Genomic DNA, 20,333 nt, shown 5'->3' on the forward strand with positions numbered 1-20,333 from the left:
GGAGTGATGTCAGGAAACATCTAGATTTCACATTTAGCACAACTTGATCTATGCTTCCTCATATATCTCCAGATAAATTTGAAATTTAAAAACTGAGATAAATACGCTTTACAAATAAGATTTTTAAAGTAAAATAACATTTCAGTTAGTAGTTGTGCTATCCCTATTTATTTAAAGAAAAAAACCTACTTTTTTATCTTAACTTTTCAGATAATTATAGCATTGGGAAAAATGGGTTCATAGATTCATGGATCATCTAGGTCGCTCTCCAGTCTGATATTTGAAGACCCTTGGAATATCAGCACACATTATCATCTCTCTCTTCCTTGTACATACTATTTCTTGGGACAACCCCTTTTCCTTTTAGAATCTCTTAATTGTGAAAACATTCTTTCTAATATTGAACCAGCCTGAGTCCTTGTATTTTCTCCTTCTTAGTCCTAGATTTATATTCACTCAGTAACAGATTTTTTAAATTTTGTAAATGTATCCTATTACTTCTTTCTGTTACTTTTTCTGTACAAAGATGAGACTGACATTCTATTGTCAAAGTCCATTCTATGAGTAAAAGATCAGCTGTTGACAGTTTTCAGTATTCAGGTGAGAAAGGTCTCCTAAGTGACCTAATGAGAATCATTTATTTCCGGGAGGTAACAGACTCTTAAGAAAGTTCATAAATTTATTATTTTCCATAGGCTTTGTCTTTATTTTTTTGAGTCTCATAGGAGTTAAAAATAATCTTCCTCCTGTTCATTTAATAACAGCTGAGTTGGTAGGCAGATGTGAACACCATTAGTAACCTGTCACGGGTCGTTCATTGGAATTACTCAACATAGAGTCTCAAGGTCTCACTTTCACTCTTGATTTCTCTCTACTGGGAGGGTCAAACTTGGGAAAGGTAAATGGCTCTCTCCTTACATATGTGATCAAAAAATGAGAAAAATTACTGTGTATTACAAATGTATGCATTACTAGTATGACAGTGTTCTAAAACTAATTTCTTTCTTTGAAATGAATAATTATGTTTATTGCAATCCTCAGCAAAAATTCAGATATACACTGTGCTACTTTATTCTAAGGAGCAAAGGTCTCTCCAACAAAGAAAAATTTAATTAGCATCACATTCTAATGCTATGAGCGCATCGTGTGATTTCACGTAGTCTTTCAGCATTTATCCAAGTAGTTTATATTTTGAATGAACAAAATCGATGAATTAAGGTGCTGATATTATAACACACACTGAAATTTAGGAGAAAAATAACTTGAAAGGCTTACAGAAATGGCATTTTATATCTTTTCTTAAACATATATCCTTCAGGGGCGCCTGGGTGGGTTAAGCCGCTGCCTTCGGCTCAGGTCATGATCTCAGGGTCCTGGGATCGAGTCCCGCGTCGGGCTCTCTGCTCAGCGGGGAGCCTGCTTTCCTCTCTCTCTCTCTCTCTCTCTCTCTGCCTGCATCTCTGCCTACTTGTGATCTCTGTCTGTCAAATAAATAAATAAAATCTTTAAAAAAAAAAATTCTTTAAAAAACATATATCCTTCAAAGACATGCCTTGTTCTTAGCAAGGTTTTTTGTCCTGATTGCTCTCAATTTAGGAATACATCTGTCTGGGAGTGGAATGACAATGTCATCAATAATACTAATTGCCTTGACTAGTAGATTATAAGTAGTTGATTAATACTATTATATAGTATTATATACTATATCCTCCAGTGTTACTATATATATTATATATATTATTATATTACATATAATAATATATTAAATATATAATAATCATGTAATAATTATTATATAATTATATAAATTATATATAATATTATATATATATAAAATACTATATCCAAGTAGTTGATTAATACTATTCTAATTTGGTTAAATAGGTGACTTTGATTTTTGGAAATAGCATATATTCTGTAGGTCAATTATTTTAAAAAGTTGTGCTCTTAGAGAAGAAAAAAGAAAAAAATGGACATTTCTCTACCTATACAACCATCTTCAAGTAAATTTGAAGATTAAGAAGGCATTTTCCAACCTCAGGAAACTTCAGGCAAAAATAGAAATATGGCCCTCCTTCAGACAGATAAGTGACTATTCACATATTAAAAGTTGGTTAAATTGTACTACATTTATCTTTTGTTTGTTAATTTCTAATTTGTTAAATACCAATCATACCAAAGTGCAAGATACTGAATAAGAAAAAATACCAATTAGGTAGGATTCATCTATTTCTTAATTTAAGAACAATATGCGTTCAGGATTATAGTGACTTTGAAATGTGTGCTTTCTTTCATGAACTTGTATCTGTTTGGCACTGGGCAATTTCTTCTCTGCCTCCAAAAAAAGAAAAAGAAAAGAAAAGAAAGAAAGAGCACTCAGTGTCTTCTCTCACACAAATTCGTTTTTAAACATATATATGCAAACAGAAAATGAACACTATATAAACTGGTGAATACTGGGCACAGTGCTTGTTGCTACCAAATCATGATTTATATCTGAGAATTTATTTATAGCATGAACATTGCATCCATTTCTAATTACCATGTTTAGGTCCTCATCTTCGTTATAACCAGTGCAGCATGGTTACACATCCATTTCAAATCTTCTGCAGGTGTCCTCAGACATAAGCAAATTTAAACAACAGTGTCTAACTGGGTTCAGAAATTAAAATGCCACTGGAACAGCCTGGCTGAGTTCTCTTTTGTTCTTAGGGCTCTGACAGCCTTAAACTCAGCATGATATTCTACTTGGCTCCTCTGTCAGATACAAGGAGGACTGGAGAGTCTATTAGCTCCCCTTCACTCACTTCCAGGTTTATGCAGAACTGAAGATGCCATAACACAGGAGTGCCTGTGTTTGGAAAGCTTCTTGGAGATGGCTTTTACTTTAGACATTATACTGCAAACCTTCTTCTTTACTTCATGGTTATCTAACAGGTGATCATGAAACCTTGCTATTTCCTGCTTAATGTGTACCCCGTTGTTCTTATCTGGCCCCTCAGAGCCTCACCTTAATAAATTCTGATGTCTTTATTTTAAAAGTATTTTGATCTGAGCTAGCTCAGAACTCTCAGAGGGCATAATCAAATTAAAATGTTTTGTAACACTCTATGATAGTAACACTAGAAAAAAGAAAGGTGGAATGAAAGAAGAAAAATAAATAACTAGAATGAAATAGAAGTTGTAGACAAAGAATGTCCCATGCATTAGAGGAGTCTTGATTCCAATCAGCATTTGAAAGCCTCAAAATTCTACCAGCTCAAACTAGGAAAGACCAGAGAGATCACTTCACCCAGTGATTCTCAATCTGGGCTGCATATTAGACCCACCTTGTAAATTTAAAATGAAAAAAAAAAAAAAAAATTCCCACCAGGACCCCATCCAGATCCCCCTGGAAAGGATGTCTCAACATAGTACATTTTTAAAAGCCTCTTAGGTATTTTCATGAGCAGCCAGGGCTGAGAATCACTGATTGTTTAGTCCAATCTCAGGTGAACAAATAGATGCTCAGAAGATACATATATTGCAAGAACCATACTCTGGGCAGGAGGTCCACTTGGCAGTACTTCTACAACCTGGAAACACTAGAATGGAGCCTGCGGGTAAACAACTAGTACAGATTCTTTCCTTTCAGATCTTAAAACCATAAGGGAAAATGGTTCTCAAAGTTGACAAGTTTATTGGTGGAAATAGAAGATGAGATGCTTTTTACAACTTTCATTTTGATCAACCCTCAAATGTCTCGTCTAGCTGCAATTCACTTTCAAATGACACTATAGAAGAAGCAAACAAACAAACCATGAAATCCATGGTTCTCAAAGTATCATTCCTATACCAGGAGCATCAGAATCACGTGGGAACTTGCTAAAATGCAAATTATTGGACCCCAACCCAGACCTGTTGAATCAAAAAATCTGGGAGTGGGCGCCTGGGTGGCTCAGTGGGTTAAGCTGCTGCCTTTGGCTCAGGTCATGATCTCGGGGTCCTGGGATCGAGTCCCGCATCGGGCTCTCTGCTCAGCAGGGAGCCTGCTTCCCTTCCTCTCTCTCTGCCTGCCTCTCTGCCTACTTGTGATCTCTCTCTGTCAAATAAATTTAAAAAAAAAAATCTTAAAAAAAAAAAAATCTGGGAGTAAGTCCCAGCTATCTAGTTTAACTGGACCTCTGTGAGAATCTGATGCACACTGAAGTCTGAGAACCACCTACGTGGAAGCATCAGATGAGAAAACAGGCAACTGTAATACAGGGCAGGGTGTTCATGCTGCAATGAATAAGTATAGGGAATCTGGGAGTATAAGAAAACAGAGCCTGATGCAAGTATGTACATCAGGGACAGCAAAACACAAAGTGAATAGAGGAGATGATATATGTTTGTGTTTGATAATTTTCTATTTCCTGTCTTCAATGACTTGACATACTGTATATATATTGATATAAGTGTGTATACATGTATGTAAACATATATGTGTGTGTACATATTTACACACATGTATGCATACACACACACACACACACACACTCCAAAAGGATAAATTAGGAAATTGAGAAAAATCAAGACACATGAAAATAAGGGTAGAAAAATACTAAATCTGCAGAAATGCTTATGTAGAAAATTCCTACAAACTTGTCATAGGCACAGTGGCCAAAGCAAAGGAACACATTTCATGTGAAACCAGGAACAAGTTTCACATGAAACCTGAAATGGGTTTCAGATGAGACACAAATTTTGTTAGTAATGAGGCATGACTAAGCAAAATTTCTTTCATGAGTCATTGTAACGAGAACATTTCAATATAGCAGATGATGTCCCTGGGTCCCGGCATGTAATGAGTATGCTTCACAGAGGTCCCCTTCCTTTAACAACTGAGGGTTGGCAGAGGACAAGGTTAATGTCCTATTATAAAACTAGAGAGCTATGTTGAGTGCTTAAAAGGATGGCTTCTCCAACTCCAAAACTCTAAGACACTCAGTGTTTGTGGGAAGAGAAATGTCACAGAAGCAAATTATCCGTATCCACTGGCAGCCTGCACTTTTTCTTGATAAATAGCTCAAGATCAATTCATTCTTGTGTAACTGCCTAATTTCCCATGACATACAATAACTTGAACATTCTTGCAAGGATGATTTTTAAACTTATATCATGCTTGGTTTTATTTTGTTCTGTTTCATTTTCATTTTAGTCTTAAATAAAATGTGCTATTACAAGAGCCTATTGACTAAGAAATGCAAAGATGTATCATCAAAGTCATGACTTCATATTTTTTATCATTTTGCATGACCTACATACAAGGTATATATGTAGAAGATAAAAGTTTGGGGTAAAATGATCTGGAATTTTCTTAAGAGCCTCAAGAAGGATAGAAAGAAGAAATTTAAAAGTACATGTTTCTTCTTTCTCACCACCTCCACTCACCTTCCGAAACACTGAGCTAATGTGGCCAAGTATAACCTTAGGTTGATGCTACCCAGTTAAAAGAACATTTGTGTCAATTCCTCACTTGATCTCACAGCCGCATCCTTCAGCATCCTGTGGGAAGTCATCTCCACCCAAATTCCACTCTGTGAAAAAATAAGGCTCACAAATGTGTTTAGGTTTTGAAGCCTCTTCATACCTTTGCCAGTGATGAGTTTGCATGAATATTAACTTTGAATATATTTATCGTAATGATATGCTGAGTAATGGAGATGGACTTCTTTGGCTCCATTTGGAACTATTTCATTTCTTTTCTTTTTTGTCAATGTCATTGAGGAATCAAGTTCAGAAATCAGCAAATTCTGTGGCTCACTAATATAATGTGAATGTTCATTATGATATGAAATAGCTACACTTACATTTATAACGTATATGTATATTTGTGACTATATGTAGCAGATACGTAGTCTCCTATGACTGCCAAAGCTGTTGTGATTACACTCAAGTAAAATGCTATTTTTATGAAATGAAACTGAAGATATTATCAGATTGTATTCACCATGTACTTTTTTTAGAGGTGGGGGAGGTGCGGTGGGAGAGGGAGAAAGAGAATCTTAAGCAGGCTCCACACCCAGCATGGAGCCCCACCTGGGGCTTGATATCAAAACCCTGAGATCATGACCTGAGCTGAAACCAAGAGTCAGACATGTAACTGAGTGAGCCACACAGGCATCCCCTTCACTATGTACTTCTTTAGAGAAGCACCACATTAAGATGCTATTTGAAAATTCAAATATAATTTGAAAATAAAAAGCAACCTTCCGCAGTAACAATCAAGAGGTTTTTAAATATTAAGCCCAGAATTTTATCTTCTTTCATGCAGCATGCATCAAAAAAGATCCAATTTCCATCAATATCAAGAAAGCAGAATAATATTACTGTTGTTTTATGTTATGTATCAGCTATAAATCATCAAACACTAAAATAACTGGGAGTTAGTACAGCGATCTACTCTCTTTTATTTCTCTCACATCATGTTTAGTGCAATACCATACTTGAGGTTTTACTTTTGCACTTGCTTTTTCGCATTTGCATTTTTCACTTTTGTATTTTGTGCATGAGAAAAGTTCTACTTTACCTTTCATCAAACTCCATGTTGAAGGTATACATTTAACATTTTTTTTAAATTGTTTTTGTCTTCAAATGACAGCAACTTCAGAGACATTTGAAAAGGCAAAGAGGGGAAGGAGCCTGGGTGGTTCAGTCACTTAAGCACCTGCCTTCGACCCAGGTCATGATCTCGGGGTCCTGGAATTAAGCACCATGTCAGGCTACCAGTTCGGGGGAGCCTGCTTTTCCCTCTTGCATGTGCTCTTGCTTGCTCCCTCTCACTTTTAAATAAATAAATCTTTGAAAAGGCAAAGAGGGAAGGGAGATGCAAAATTACTGTATCTGGTGTACATAATTAATGAAATTCATTTGTATTGAGTGTGGAGGAAAATGATACCAATTTATCAGTTAGAATATTTCATAGTGAAAAACTCTGCTCAAAAAAAAAAAAAAGATCAATAGGTGATGAAATTTCAGGAATACAAAACGAAGGCCAGGCACTGAGAAAGACCCAATGGACAGTGATGAACACTGAGAAAGTTGAAACACATCCACAGGTGAACACAGCCACATCCAGGCAGGTGAAAATGCTGATGATGCAGTAGGAGAGACTTCTTTCAGTTCTAAGGAACTGAAGCTGAATTATCACACACCAAAATGGAATGTGTGAATACGCATCCTTGTATAGATCATAGATATATCCTGTAGTTGTATGAAGTATCAAGTTTTGTACACTTAGAATTTAAATAATACCAGTTATCTGCAGTGTTGGTATAGACATATGGGGCAGAGGTGGGAGACAGACAATTCTTAACACTTTCTGTCCTTCCAATGAATAAGTATATTGGGTACAGACTGCAGATGTTCACTGACAGGGTTAACACCTGCAAGTTTGTATTTCTGTTAAAAAATAAATGACAGTAAGGGGAATCCTTTGGTTACTACATAACCAAAATGTTACAAGGGCTGCTCCTAGAAAGAGACAAACCAAGAACCAGATTCTTAACTATAGAGAAGTAACTGATGTTTACCAGAGGGGAGATTGGGTGCGGGGATGGGTAAAATAGGTAAAGGGGATTAAGAGCAGACTTACTGTGATGAGCACTGAATAATGTATAGAATTGTTGAATCGCTATATTATACAACTGAGACTAATATAACAGTGTATGTTAACTACACTAGCATTAATGTGAAAACTTAAAAAATTAAAAAAAAATAAAAAATAATGAGATTTTTAAGCTTTTTATAAGACAAAATGGGGGAGAGTGCTGCTCCTGAAGCTGGACAGGAAGGGAACAAGAAAGCAATTGACATTTACTGATAAGACAAAACACTTTTCGGGACGCCTGGGTGGCTCAGTTGGTTAAGCAGCTGCCTTCGGCTCAGGTCATGATCCCAGCGTCCTGGGATCGAGTCCCACATCGGGCTCCTTGCTCATCAGGGAGCCTGCTTCTCCCTCTGCCTCTGCCTGCCATTTTGTCTGCCTGTGCTTGCTCTCTCTCCCTCTCTCTCTCTGACAAATAAATAAATAAAATCTTTAAAAAAAAAAAAAGACAAAACACTTTTCAAAATTGTTCAAATATATAAGTCTATCAAGCATTCATGAATTTGTTAACTTACTGGAGAATGAGAAAAAGCAAGTAAAGTAGAATTGGAAAATGATTCTTAGATCTTTATATTTTTGGTTTATTTTAATATTTCTTTCAGTGCTATTACAGTAGTTGTGACTATTGTAAAGAAAATTGAAAATAGAGAAAACTATTCTAATTTAAACTTAATTACCTGGCTAGATAATCATTATTTAGATTTTGATACATTTCCTTCTAATCTTTTTATGCATATAATTTTTTTTAAAGATTTTATTTATTTATTTGACAGAGAAAAATCACAAGTAGGCAGAGAGGCAGGCAGAGAGAGAGGAGGAAGCAGGCTCCCTGCTGAGCAGAGAGCCCAATGTGGGGCTCGAACCCAGGACCTGGGATCATGACCTGAGCCGAAGGCAGAGGCTTAACCCACTGAGCCACCCAGGCGCCCCTGCATATAATTTTTAATAGGATATGTTTTCAGTTATTTCTGTTCATGACAAGGTATAGAGTTCATACACATAACTTTTGGCAAAAAAAATTGTTTTTGTCTAAGTGGAAATTCTGTCAAGATTCTGAATGAATAAAAGTTGTTATGATTTTATTTTTATAAGGCAATTTAATTTGGGTCCACAAAATTGTGCTTTCTGTTCTATGATCCAAACGATGGTTGGAACAATGAAGTGGTATGAGAATCATTCTGGACATACTACACACCAGGAAAATATGAATTAGAAAGAGGATATTATAAACCTCATCATTAGTGATATATTTGCCATTCTACTATGAGGTATAAAACTGTATTGCAAATATAATTGCTATTTGAAATAATTATGTGTTGTTAGTAATTCTAGTGCTATTTGGAAAGATATCCTTCAAATATGATTATGCATTGAAATATCTCATATCCAAGAGAGTAGTATGTATGAGAAAGTGTGAAACTACTTCTTTCTGTTTTTCAAAATGACTGTCCCATACAATGTAACTACATTAAAAATTAAATCACAAACATGATGGTTTCTAAACAGTACCCACAATGACAAACAAATGCTCAGAGGACTTTTAGATCGATAAATCTTAAATATCTGTCCCGAGAAGATTTAATTAAAACTCTAAAGCCTGTAAGTCTGTCTTTTACTCCCATTGTTCCACAGGTCATCCCCACCTCCTTTACCCAAACTGATGAAGTTTCACCAGCTTTACTTTTGTATAATATCTCTTGTTCTCTTTCTCCATTCTCCCAACTATTACTCTGGTTCTTGTTCTTACTACTATTGATTTTGACTATTATAATAGTCCCTTCTTTTTCTCTCCGATCTCTGAGGTAACACAGCCAGATTAACCTTACTAATAATCTTATTTTCTTATTCAATTTTTGCAGTGGGTTCCCACTCCAAATGAATACATTTAAAGCTTTTTATGTGTGTGCTTATGTGTGTGTATGTGCATGTGTGTGCGCACATGTGTATGTAGGTGTTGATGTCGGCACCGGATAAAGGAAATGTACGTTATGCTCTCCATAATCTTAGTTTATTTTTCAGCATGACATCTCACTATAATTCTATCCAACCTTCTCATGTTCCTTTCAAACTTGGTCACATCTTTCACTCCATTACCTGTTGAATTCTACTTCTAAGCTTTCACTGGAAATATCTCCTGTGTCTGGAGTAGCCTAACAACTACCATCTTCATCTGCCAAAATTCTACCCAAACTGCAATTCTAGCTCATATGCTCCATCTTCCATTAGACTCTGACCACGTCCCCCCCCCCCAATCTGTACATGATTTTTCCCTCTCTCACATACAATAGCACTTGACATGCCACACCTCACATTTTAACTTGGATTCTAGCTATTTGTACAATTATCCAATGTGTAACCTGTCAAAGAATAGAGTCCATAAAGACTGAGACATTCATCTTTGTCACAGCACCTTGAATAACCTCACACATTGTGCATACACAATGAACTATTTGTTGAGATAATGATTAATAAATGAAGACATGAATGAATAAGTGAATAAATGAATAAAGCCTGATTCATTCTTCATTCAAAGTGGAGCTGCTAAAAAGCAACAACGGTATTGTGCCAACACACTTCCTTGCCTGTTTATAAAAATTCATACGCAGAAGCATGTTTCTAATTCATTCAATGCATTCTTGGTTATCTGTAAATAAATTACCTGCTCTGTCAATTATCCATGGCAACTTGAGAATTCCTTTGATGTAAGACTCAGCCAGATAAGATTAATGAGTAGACAAAAAATGGAAGGAAGTCATGGTTGAGAGTGAGGTTATGAAGATTCAGAGACTTAGCAATCACAAGAGAGTGCTATCCCAAAATCAATTTGAATTAAGAATCTCTGCCACATGCAGAAAAGGAAAAGACTAAAAAGTTATGATGATTTTTCTGGTAGTTCTATTATGATGTATGTACAAAAGCCCTACTCTGTCTATGACCAAATAGATTTCTTTGGTTAAACCTACACAGAAAGCAAATAATATTATTGTCTGCCCTTTTGTTTTCCCTGTCCCATCAGTCAATGCATGAAGCTGATAACTTTAAGAATACCTGTATAGAAGTATATCTAGTTTAATTTTATCAATTTTACAAACAATCCAAAAAGACCGCAAAGCTGACATAAAATGACTGTGACATGTGTGAGAATGTAGAGAAAATTGTTACATAGTTATCCTCATTCAACATTTATTATCTATTTATTCATCTGCATGTCACCAAAATTATAAGATAAGATCTGGAAAGATAAATACTACTGGGGAAAATCAGTTCCTTTACCCAGAAGTAGATTGTACTCTGAGCTCACCAACAGAGTAAGGACAGGGCAGCAAAGGATGGTTAACAGGGGAAGAATTTTTCCAAATGTCAGAATACATCTTTAGCTCTCTCCTGACTTAGAGGATTTGGACGGTTTGAGGTGATTCTAAGATTACTGAGAAAAATCTGCTCTGTTGTTGGATACACTTGGGGCTGGGACTCTTGGGACTATACATGCTAGCACATGGGGAAGAAATTTGATGTACTCCAAGAACCCATGGAAACTTTGCAGAAAGTCTTCTAAGAGGACCTACCCTACTATGAGACTAAATCCCTAGGCTATGAGTCCCTGTTGAGAATCCTTAAATCCAGTCAGGGTTTAAACTCCTGTTATCAAGAGGATGCAACCATTACCAGAGGTGATGACAGCCATAGGAAAAGAAATTCAAATGGAAACTTCCCAATCCATTGCAGCTCACACAACTAAAATACCTATAAATTCAAATAAGAACTGGCCTCCCTGCTTCCATTATAGGTGCAGCAAGGTGACCATTATCTTTCTCCACTCTTTTCCATCAGTGTGATCCCTGGTCAGAAGAAGATGTGGCTGATTAGCCACAACTTTGTATCAGCTCCAGGATCAAGTCAGGAGCCTGGGACATTGCTATGTCACTGTCTCTGTTGTTGATCATTCCCTACAGCTCTGTGCAGATGGTTTGAGGTTTTGAACAAGTCAGTGATGACAAATTAGGGTGTGAAATTGAACTCAGGAAGTCATGCTGTGTACCCAGTTTTTCTGAGTTGAAAATATTCCTTTCAGAAAACAAAACACTTTAAAAAGTCACTTGTGTGTGAAGAACTGTCACTCATCTGTAGATGTCAAGAAGATTATCTGGCAGATTCAGAATGACCAATCTTATGATTATAAAAATTGTATTAGCCATCCGTAGACTATTTTTATTCTTATGTCATAACTGTATTTTTAATTAGAGTTTTCAAGATAGTCTTCATCTCAGGCTGAATGGTAGGTAGCTTATTGCTTCATCTGTGTAAAGAGAATTTTAGAAATATGACTTATAAGGTTTTTTTAAATTCCAAAAATGTATGCTGATTCCATATCAGTAAGAGTTGGTTGAAACATTTGTTAGTAAGAATAATATTAAATACTGTCCATTTTCTCTGCATATTAAGAGTTACTTCTCCTTTCTACTTGCTTGACTTCCTGTCATGCTCAGATAGGATATAAAATTGGTTCACCTCAGTTTAGTTCCTCAAATGCAAATTTAAGAATGCATAGTATATGTAAGGATCATATACTTCTCACTTTCATTATAAGTGAATTTTCCCGAAACATAAACAAAACACTGGTACTGAGTAACAAGTTCTGAGAATTGCCAAATCATCTCACCAAACTATCTCTTTTGATCTCTTCTTCAAACATGTTTAAATAATAGCATTCCCAGTCCATTTCTGGTCCAGTAATTAATCATCTTTACCCTGACTTTTTTTTTAACAGTATTCTCATTTAAATTACTCTTAGCATTGTGCTGTACAAAGAAAATCTTGCCCTCCAAAATTAATAAACAAGAATTTAGCTAGGTCATAATACCAGAACTTGCATAGATGAAATAATTAAAAAACAAAGACCAGATCTGTGTAGTATAGGATTTAAGAGAAATGAAACCTCAAGAAATGGAGGGAGAATTAGAGGGAAAGAAGATCTAGAGGCTGTTCCTGTAAAGGTATGAGTCTTAGAATAGCTTAAATTTAGATGAGGTATTATCAAGAGAGGAAGGAAATCACAGGTACGAGATCATATTTCAGTAAATTCCCAGAGTGCAATGGACTAAGGAAATAACCATGTCAACATTGATTGAAAAAGTACCATTTAACCTTTATTGATCACTTAATTTAATCTTAACAAATAATCCTATGAACTGTAGACACTGCTATTTTCCTACTTTATTGATTAAGAACTTGAAAACACAAGAGATTAAGTAATTTGACAGACATAGATAAACCATGATTCTAATGCTGATTGTACTTTTAACAACCACACCAGTGTTCCCCAACATTCTTCACATCATGACATGTGTAGCACATGATGACATTTCTGAATCAATGAGGCTTAATGGACAATACACCCAGGACTCTATATAGCCTCTAAGCCTATAGAAATCAAGATCTTGGCACGGAGGGAACGGATCTATGGCAAAACCCACAGCTTGGTACTAATCATGCTAACCATGTACTGCATGTACATGTAGCTAATCATACTATTATGACTCTATGTTGGGAATTAGTGGGAAATACAGCAGGAGAGGTTAGGTAAATACAAATTATGGAAGGCCATATGAAAAGCAGGCAAGGTCATTTGGATTCTATTTGATTGATGATAGAGTTCTTGAAGAGTGACAGTATTTTAGAAAAAGATATGAATAACTATGTTTTGAGAATGATTTGAGAAGAGCAAAGTCTTAAAAACAGCTGATGTACCTATTGACCATCCAAAACTACTACGAGATGGTAGTAAGGAAGAAAAGAAAGAAGATAGGGAAAACTGAGTCTAAAGTATTTGGAAGGCTCCACAATAAAGGCAAGCTTAGAATGGGATACTTATTATCTGACATTTTGGGGAAGAAAAGCTAGTTTAAGAGATGGTGAGATGTAGGAAGCATTCAGTGGGATACCCCTTTAATGGAGTTAGAGAACTAGCTGAAGTTTCTTGCTATCAGAAAGGCAGAGGTTGGTTTTGGACATAAGAAGTGTTTTAAAACCACAAGTCTAGGAGTGATGCTGGAAGTTGAAGTACAAAACTCCCGAGACAAGCAGAGAGGAAATGCTGACAAAGACATAGTAGCCGGAAGAAGCGAGTAGAAATCAGTCTGTGGGAAAGAAAAAAATAACAGAATTGCAACATTAAAAAAGAAATTTGAGGTCATGTTATTTAATTACTGTTGCATGAGCTCTTTTTACACTATGTCTGTCATATAAATACCCTACTTATATCTGAGTACTTTCAATGGTGGGAAGTTTGCACTGTCTTGGGGTAACTCATTCCATCTTCTGAAAGCTCTGGGTGTGTGTGTGTATGTGTGTTTTAGGGAAATTTGTTTCCTTTAACTTCTACTCATTGGATCTAGTTGTGGGACAGAAAAGACCAGCTACCATTTCACACCATAGTTTTTCATATATCTAAATACAGCTATCATGTAATATCCCCTTTCTTGCCTTTTTTCCCCTCCAAAATGTGAAATATTGTAGTCAGTAGTTCTCTGTATTTGTCTCAAAATTACTGCACTCATGTTTTATTTTTTACTTTTATAATTGATATATTAAGTATATTACTTCAAGTGTACAATGATTTGATATCTGTATATATTGTGAAATGATCACAATAAGTCTAGCTAACATCCTAAACTCATACTTTAAAAGGTATCCCTTTGACTTATAATTCTGAATTCATGGAAGAGAGCCATGAATTTAGATCTGTTGAATTCTATATTATTTCCTTGTCATCTCTCACCATGATATCTCACCTACCAAATCATGTCATATTCTCATCTTACCTATCATTTATTACCTTCCCAGGCTCCAGGATCCTAACATCTTTGGTCTGTTCTCCATAACTAATCACTGTTTTATCCCTACAATCTTCTTATATACTCTTCTAATAACACTTTTCTCAACTTTAAGGCTAGTGGTCGCAGAAGCCAAAAGGGAAGTTTCAAGAAGGAGGGGTTAGCCAACAATACAAAAAAAAAAAAAAAAAATCAGGAAAAATAAAGAAAAGAAAAGGTTTTCAGACCTGAATCTTAGAAGGGTTTTGTAGCTTAGCAAAAAACTAATCTCATTAGTGAGGTAGATCTCCCTTTCTTACATCACTGTTCTCTGAGGTGAAAAATGAGAGTCCTACAAACTGAAGTGCAGACACAAAAAATTGAGTTGCTTTTATAAAAACATGCAAAACATTGCATTTATTAACTAGCAGCAATTTTTGTTGATTTTATTGATCACATATATACTGGTAATAATACCTCTGGGATAGTACTTATATTGTGTAATATTTTCTCATATATCCTATTTGATCCTATTTGAGACTTACAATAGCCATGTAACATTTCATAGATGAGAAAACCAACTATCCGAAAACTTATCTGAGGCCACCCAATATACAGATCTAAATGTACTCCCATACCTAAGTTTCCTTGAGATATGTCTGTGACTGGACAGATGTAGGGATTCAAATGTGTCAGTAGCTAACTGCCCTTTATGGAGTCAGAATTCATGACCTTGGCCTTATAAGCATTGGCTCTAACCAACTAAAGTAGTCATTAAAAACAATTAGTCCCAATACAGCAAAAGCAGTGGCATAGGTGAACAAAATTAGTAGTAGTAGCAGTAGTGACCCATCATTCTATGACAAAATTAACAAATATTTGCCTATAATGTGCCAGGTACTGCACTCTTTCATCACCTTTAATCTGCATGACACCCTAAGAGGTTATTTTTAACCTCTTTCACACATGAGTAAACTGAGAACCTCTCCTGTTTACTGGAGCCAAAAGCAAGCATGTGAGTCAGGATTTGGTTTATTCGTGAGTCTCAAACACCAAATAATTTAATATTTTTAAATTTCTTCCTGTGACAGTGGGGGAAAAAAGGACCACAAAAAGGATATGAATTCATCCATGAGGGATATCACTACACTACACATAGACAACATTTGTCCCATTTCATCCCACTTTCAACATCAACTCTTCACCATTGTTGTAATTTCCCATCTCTCAAACCCATCCTCTCCCCATGATACATTAACCACAAGATGGCTTCACTTTCCTCCCGGCTCAGAGTCTAGACCTTATGACCAAGTATTTTCACACTGTGTTCGCTGATGCATCAGAATCCTTCGAGCCTTTGTCCTTCCCATTTCTGACTTAGTGATCTCAAGACGCCTTAAATTGTGCTACCAGCTGTAGACTTGCTCTCTGAGTGCTGAACGCCACTGACTCCAGGCAGTGTTAACAGCGTCCACTGTAAATTTGTGCTGTCTAATCTCACCAAGGAACTCACCACCTCTCCATGGTTCTAATATTCATGCTTGGATAATTTCCCATCACATTCTCAAAGTGCCTTTTGCTAATTACTGACAGCCTCTCTAATACTTTAACCCCACGCCTTCCTGCCTTCTGTGGAGCAGACACATGGTCTGCTGTATCGCACGAGACAGGAAGCCTCTCCCCAGATCCAGCAACTGCAATTCTTCTATCTCCTTCTCTTACACTTTTCCCTCTACATCTTGCTCACAGGAAAAAAAAGCATTTGTTTACCTCCCGTGTATTTTTCCACCTGTCCAAAGACATTCCTCTGCTATAGCTCCTTTCCCCATACTTTCTTGATTTCTCAAGAATCTTCATTCAACCAGGAAGCATTCTCTCTCTCTGTGGCATCTTCAGTTCTGTGTATGAACAAGTCCCCCTTTTCCCTGTTTAAAATAAATGAAATGAAAATTAAAAATAAAAGTGCCTCTAATCTGCTATTCTTTCACTGCTATGTTATTATTTCTCAAAAAGAAAGAGAAATTACATCTGTTCATTCATTTACTTGAGCATTAACTTCTCATCCAATGTTTAATACCTTTCAATATGGTTTCCGCCCACATGGATTCTAATCATTTTTAGCTCAAGAAAATGAATTCTAACAATGAATGCCAAACTCTGCAGCATGAGAATTAGTTTTGAGGTAAGATTAACATCCAGATTAAGCCATTACAAACATAGCTGTATCCATAATTATTGTGCTTTAAGATTATTTAGTTGGAGAGGGGTATGGAGAAAAATGCAGGTACAAAAGGGAGGAAATAGATCAGAAAGGTTTGCCAAAAGAAAAAGCGGAAAAATGGGGAGCCTGACTGGCTCAGTAGAGCGTGTAATGGTTGATCTCAGGATTGTGAGTTCAAACCCCACACTGGGCATGGAGTCTACTTAAAACAAAACAAAACAAAACAAAAAACTAGAAAGAGAGAAAAAGAAAGAGAGAGGAAGGAAGGACTGTAAGCAGGTAGGCAGGCAAAGCAAGGCAAAGCAGGGGGGAAAATGGCATGGACCATAGGAAGAAAGAGTTAAGAGCCTATCTGAAAATTATAGGGATGACTGCCTTTGGGTGTTACATACCGTAAATGGGCTTTGTTGCCACTCTACACAGTGTTACAATATTGTTTCAGATTCTTAATATCTGGATGATTGTAATAGTTGTCCAAATGGGATATCTGCTTCCAGATTCTGTTGTCTCCTTCTAGATTCACCTTACACGCTGATGCTATTGTCTGATTTTCTTTGCATATAGCAAAGATGAAGAAAATGTGAATGAATGAATAAATGAATGAAAAAAAAGTACATAATCACTATGACCCTCACAAGGATTCCTTTTTAATGATAAATTATTAAAAAAAGAAAACTTGTGTAAAAAAAAAAATTCTACCAGAACCAAGAAGCCTTGACAATGGAGGGGAAGGGGAGCAGTAAAGATCATTTTAAGATACATTAGACCAAACAAAACCAAACAAAAATCTATTTTTCTTAAAACTCAAACATTAAGGGAGGGACTTTAAGTACACACACACACACATACACACACACAATTTCCAGAATTTAATTTGCCTAATACTATTTTGCGGTCTGCTTTTCACAGAAAGCTAGAAGGTATATGGAAATAGAAGTTTATTCAAGTCATAAGTGATGAAAGTCTCTTTCACCACTAATACACTGATTAGACTATAAGCAGCCAGTTAAAAGAGCAAAATGCTAATAAAGTTTGTGATTTCAGCTTGTTCTTGTCAGTAGATGATAGACACTGAAGTCAATCACCGATAATTTTATAGAATCACTCAGTTCCCAAGCCTCAATTTCCCAAAATGTAAAAATGCATTAAAATTACAAATATTTTACAATGCAATTTTATTATTAAAATCATTTTCTCTACACAATTATTCTGTTGGAGAAAAAGTTTATGTTTTTATTACTGTGTTTTCATTTATAATTTGGCAATTTTGGTTAGTGTGAAATATATCAGCTTAGGAATTCTTTAATTCTTTTCATAATGGCACCATCACATTATTTTTTATTTCCGGTAGAAATTTGAAGTTGATATTTAGCTCTTAAGCTCATTTAGAACAATCTCAGCATGATTTGAAAAAGACTCTTGGGGTCCAACTCGAGTTGGATAATTTAGAAAAAATACAAAATGCTAAAATCATGTAAAAATAAATCTTGTGAAACGGGAATGAAAATGAATCAAGCTTTTGATTTTCCCTGTGGGAAATAACCTTAATTTTATGAAGAAATGAAATTGCTGGTGGTGCTTCAGGTAACAGTTTCAGCAGAAATTTTTTTTAAATGAATCTGTGAGACATAGGAAGTTGGACTACAATCAGTAAACTGCTCAGGTCAGGTTGAACCCAGTAATCAGCAAGGTCTTTGTTTAAATCTGCTTATGAATAAATTACTTTATTCATGTCAGTTAAAAAAAAAATCAGAGCCTCAGAATCATCTTGGCAGCTGTGCAGCATTTGATGTGATCTTTTTTTAGTAATAAATTATCAGATGGCATTAATTGCAACTTTTTCTTTTTCAAATGAGAAATATCACCACTCTCCCTGCAGAGTCTTCATGGATCAGCAGGTTTCAATGCCAGGCGGGGGAAGGACTTTTGTTTTTATTGTGCACTTCTCTATGTAAGCTTTACTTCAACTTTTGTTACTTGCCAAAGTTGAATTTTGTGAACATTGTTTTATTATCATTGGTAATAGTCATATATTGTCTTTAACTCAGAATTGCCGTTTTTTAAAAAGATTTTTTATTTATTTGAGAGAGAGAGAGAGGGTGTACTCATACTCCAGGGGAGTGGCGGGGGAAAGGGACAGAAGGAGAGGGAAAATCACAAAGAGACTCCCCTCTAAGCACGGAGCCAGAGGCAGGGCCCAACCTCATGACCCTGAGATCATGACCCTGAAACCAAGAGTCAGACACTTAACTAACTCAGCCACCCAGGCACCCCAGAATCACCATATTTAAGGCAAGAGTAAGCAAATGTTTCCTATAAAGAAGCAGGTAGTAAATATGTTAGTCCCTGTGACCATATGGTCTTTGCAGCAACTCTTAATTCTGCAGTTACAGTGCAAACACAGCTCTAAACAATACATAAACAAATCTGCGTGGGTGTGTTTCAATAAAATGTTAATTATGAACACATGCCGCAGTAAGAATTAGGCCACAGTTTGCTGATTCCTGATCTAAAGGAAGTATCTGTGTAGAAGCAGAGACTTAAGAGATTCAAAGACATAGGAAATATCAACCTCTTACGCTATAGAATTCATTAGGTTTCAATGGCTCCAAAAATAAATATTACAACCAAATGAAGTGCTATAGAAACCCAGATTTGTTTTCACTGGTTGCTCTTATAGAAAGCTGTAGTTTGTTCATGAAATGATTCTTTTACTCAACAAACATCTACTGAACACCTATCATGAGACCAGTACTCTATCGGCAACAAGTGTGATGCAAAGTTCACTAAACCCAGATTCCTAGGACCTATACTGTGGCAAGAGGAGATATTCCAGTCTTTCATACTAGAATACAAATAGAGTAGAATATGAAGAATAGAATTCAGAAAGTTTTTAGTTTTTCCCCACCACGCCTTTTATGTGTGGTGCTAATGTAACACTACTACTTCCTATATCAGTGGGAGTGGGGGGGAGGGGAGGAGGAGGACTCTGATTTTGAACTTCATTTCATCACACCCACCCTAAGGACTTTAGAAGTCAGTGCTCCTTTTTGATTTTATTTTTACTTAAGAAAAAGAGATTCAAAATACTGACGTACTGTGTCATACTTCTTTATTTTGAGGTTAGGGAAGGGCTAAGGGTTGGTTTCAATTCCTGTGTCTTACTTCAGTAACAATTAGAGCATTTCATTTCCCCTGAGGAGACAGCTAAGATAGATAAATATGCTTTAAAAACCCACTCATTAACACTCAAGCTTCTAGAGAATAGGGCATATAGACCTAAAAGGAAAGAGCAGCAATTCAAACATTCTTTAAGACTGCTGCTACAACTCAACTCAAAAAGTAATTTTTATAGATTTTTTTTGAAATATGCCATTCATATTTTCTAAAGATATTCAAAAAATATTTCCAATCAAATTTATTAACAACTTCTAACAGATGGGTAAATCACAAGAATTATTCAAGTGCTAAGATTTGAATTCATGATCTTGAGACATGAAACGCTTATCTCATCTAATGAGGGAAGCAAATTCTTTTTTTTTTTTTTTTTTAAAGATTTTATTTATTTATTTGACAGAGAGAGATCACAAGTAGGCAGAGAGGCAGGCAGAGAGAGAGAGAGGAGGAAGCAGGCTCCCTGCAGAGCAGAGAGCCCGATGCGGGGCTCGATCCC

The 20,333-nt window shown here is 36.0% G+C and overlaps 1 protein-coding gene across 3 annotated transcripts in view; it reads left to right on the forward strand.

Moving 5' to 3' along the window:
• Nucleotides 1-20,333, forward strand: part of MARCHF1 (membrane associated ring-CH-type finger 1) — a 315,834-nt gene that overhangs the window by 235,926 nt on the left and 59,575 nt on the right. The gene's annotated exons all lie outside the window — the stretch shown is intronic.

Source organism: Lutra lutra, chromosome 2, assembly GCF_902655055.1.
Source record: "Lutra lutra chromosome 2, mLutLut1.2, whole genome shotgun sequence".
Classification (NCBI taxonomy): domain Eukaryota; kingdom Metazoa; phylum Chordata; class Mammalia; order Carnivora; family Mustelidae; genus Lutra; species Lutra lutra.